This window comes from Schistocerca nitens, chromosome 11 (genome assembly GCF_023898315.1).
Source record: "Schistocerca nitens isolate TAMUIC-IGC-003100 chromosome 11, iqSchNite1.1, whole genome shotgun sequence".
NCBI classification, from domain to species: Eukaryota; Metazoa; Arthropoda; class Insecta; order Orthoptera; family Acrididae; genus Schistocerca; species Schistocerca nitens.
This window is the reverse complement of record NC_064624.1, coordinates 184,927,677-184,931,139: the sequence shown is the minus strand read 5'-3', so window position 1 is coordinate 184,931,139 and position 3,463 is coordinate 184,927,677. Positions and strand designations below refer to the sequence as shown.

General features: G+C 45.4%; 1 pseudogene; it reads right to left on the bottom strand.

Moving 5' to 3' along the window:
- Window positions 1-1,701: 1,701 nt before the first annotated feature.
- On the bottom strand, window positions 1,702-1,819 carry LOC126214079 (5S ribosomal RNA; annotated as a pseudogene).
- Window positions 1,820-3,463: the final 1,644 nt, after the last annotated feature.

Here is a 3,463-nt window from a genome sequence, read left to right as displayed (position 1 = left end):
CAGCCACAGCTCTTTGTAACCTCTTCTATAATGAGCAGGTATGGCATTGGAATAATTTACAAGTTAAAATTCACCCATTACCCATGCAAATACTAACGAAATATGGCATATAAGCAAATATCTTACTGCTTTCATTAGGCATTTCTACTTTATGGCATTCTTATATTCTTTAATTTTCGTGAGCTACTGTGAGGGCCTACATACCGTAAACAAAACGATTTTCACTTACTTCTATATAATGTTGATTTTAGACAACTGAGTTAGTCGACTGCATCCTTGGCTTTACTACCGACATGACAGATTCAAGACCACTGTTTTCGCACTGTATGTTTGCTTTGCTGTTTCCCTCAAATAAACGTATTATAATAAGTGAATTAGTTGATGAAAATTTTTCATTATTGCCCTTAAATAACACCACGTTGTTTTTTGTTTTCTATTGCTGGCGATGCTTTCAATTCTCTATAAATATTTTTATTTCTTTAATAATGCACATTCATATTATATTACTACTTATTATTACTGAATCTCATCACAGTGCAACATGTGTTGGACTGTGACGATAACAACCTTGATGTAGCTTCCAGTTTGTGGAACTGGCGGCTGTTTAGGGGAGGGCCTCACACTATGGATAGGCGTGGAGGGGGGTGAATGGGCGGGACTTGTTCCGGGTGAAATCCTGGCGCTAAGGGCACGTCTGAGCGAGGCAGCACGGCGTTCTGAACGAACGAGGTTCATATCCCTTGCCTAACCATCCACATTCATCTTCGGAACGAGATTTTCACTCTGCAGCGGAGTGTGCGCTGGTATGAAACTTCCTGCCACATTAAAACTATGTGCCGGACCGAGACCCGAACTCGGGACCTTTGCCTTTCGCAGGCAAGTGCTCTACCATCTGAGCTACCCAAGCACGACTCACGAGCCGTCCTCACAGATTTAATTGCCCGCGAAAGGCAAAGGTCCCGAGCTCGAGTCTCGGTCCGGCACACAGTTTTAATGTGCCAGGAAATTTCACATTCATCTTCTCTATTACCTCCCCACTTTGTTTTAGGAGCATGCCTGGATGGTTTCTTTGAGATCAACACCATCGCCTTCTGCTCCCACGCGCGTTCTCCGTCACACGTCATCTACATATACGTCCTCGCCTACACAGATACTCCGCAAGCCACCGTACGGTGCGTAGCGGAGGGTACCTTGTACCACTGCCAGTCATTTCCTTTACTTTTCCACTCGTAAACAGAGCTAGGGAAAAACGACTGTGTGTACGCCTCCGTATGAGCCCTAATTTTTCGCATCTTATCTTCGGCGTCCCTTCGCGAAATATGCATCGGCGGCCGTAGAATCATTCGGGAGTCAGATTCAAATGCTTGTTCTTAGAATTTTCTCTACAGTGTTTCTCGAAAAGAACGTCGCCTTTCCTTCACGGATTCCCATTTCAGTTCCAAAAGCATCTCAATAACGCTTACGTGTCGTTCGAACCTAAAACTAAAACTAAACTCCTCCCGAACAGGCCATGGAGGCCCAACGGAACCGACCGGCCGCCGCGTCATCCTCAGTCCACAGGCGTCAATGGATGCGGATATGGAGGCGCATGTGGTCAGCACACCGCTCTCCCGGCCGTATGTCAGCTTAGGAGACCGGAGCCGCTACTTCTCAGTCAAGCAGCTCCTCAGTTTGCCTCACAAGGGCTGAGTGCACCCCGCTTGCCGACAGCGCTCGGCAGACCGGATGGTCACCCATCCAAGTGCTAGCCCAGCCCGACAGCGCTTAACTCCAGTGACCTGAAGGGAACTGGTGTTACCACTGCGGCAAGGCCGTTGGCCATTGTTCGAACCTACCGGTAACAAATCTAGCAGCCCCCCTCTGAATTGCTTCGACGTATTCCTTCATTCCAATCAGGTACGGATCCCAAACACTCGAGCAGTACTCACGATTAGGTCACATCAGTGTCCTATACGCGGTCTCCTTTACAGGTGAACCACTCTTTCCCAAAACTCTTCCAACAAACTGAAGTCGACGATTCGCCTTCCCTACCACAGTTTCAATCCTGCCTCGGACATGGATGTGTGTCATGTCCTTAGGTTAGTTGACTGGAATACTCTCTTTCAAATTCTAAAGGTGGCAGGGGTAAAATACAGGGAGCGAAAGGCTATTTACAATTTGTACAGAAACCAGATGGCAGTTATAAGAGTCGAGGGGCATGAAAGGGAAGCAGCGGTTGGGAAGGGAGTGAGACAGGGTTGTAGCCTCTCCCCGATGTTATTCAATCTGTATATTGAGCAAGCAGTAAAGGAAACAAAAGAAAAATTCGGAGTAGGTATTAAAATCCATGGAGAAGAAATAAAAACTTTGAGGTTCGCCGATGACATTGTAATTCTGTCAGAGACAGCAAAGGACTTGGAAGAGCAGTTGAACGGAATGGATGGTGTCTTGAAGGGAGGATATAAGATGAACATCAACAAAAGCAAAACGAGGATAATGGAATGTAGTCGAATTAAGTCGGGCGATGCTGAGGGTATTAGATTAGGAAATGAGACACTTAAAGCAGTAAAGGAGTTTTGCTATTTGGGGAGCAAAATAACTGATGACGGTCGAAGTAGAGAGGATATAAAATGTAGACTGGCAATGGCAAGGAAAGCGTTTCTGAAGAAGAGAAATTTGTTAACATCGAGTATAGATTTAAGTGTCAGGAAGTCATTTCTGAAAGTATTTGTATGGAGTGTAGCCATGTATGGAAGTGAAACATGGACGGTAAATAGTATGGACAAGAAGAGAATAGAAGCTTTCGAAATGTGGTGCTACAGAAGAATGCTGAAGATTAGATGGGTAGATCACATAACTAATGAGGAAGTATTGAATAGGATTGGGGAGAAGAGAGGTTGTGGCACAACTTGACCAGAAGAAGGGATCGGTTGGTAGGACATGTTCTGAGGCATCAAGGGATCACCAATTTAGTATTGGAGGGCATCGTGGAGGGTAAAAATCGTAGGGGGAGACCAAGAGATGAATACACTAAGCAGATTCAGAATGATGTAGGTTGCAGTAGGTACTGGGAGATGAAGAAGCTTGCACAGGGTAGAGTAGCATGGAGAGCTGCATCAAACCAGTTTCAGGACTGAAGACCACAACAACAACAACAAGTTCTAGGGGACTGATGACCTCAGAAGTTAAGTCCCATAGTGCTCAGAGCCATTTGAACCAACCAGCCTGCCACTGTACTCACATGCTCGTTTCATCTCATATCGCTTTGCAACGTTTCGCCCAGATTTTTAAACGACTTGACTGTGTCCAGCAGTAGACTAGTAATACTGTATCCGAATATTACAGGTTTGATCTTCCCACTCATCCGCATTAAGTTACATTTTTCCACATTTTGGACTGGCTGCCATTCACCACACCAAGTTTTGTCTAATTCGTCTTCTGTCTAGCTACAGTCACTCAACTTCGACACCATACCGCACACGAC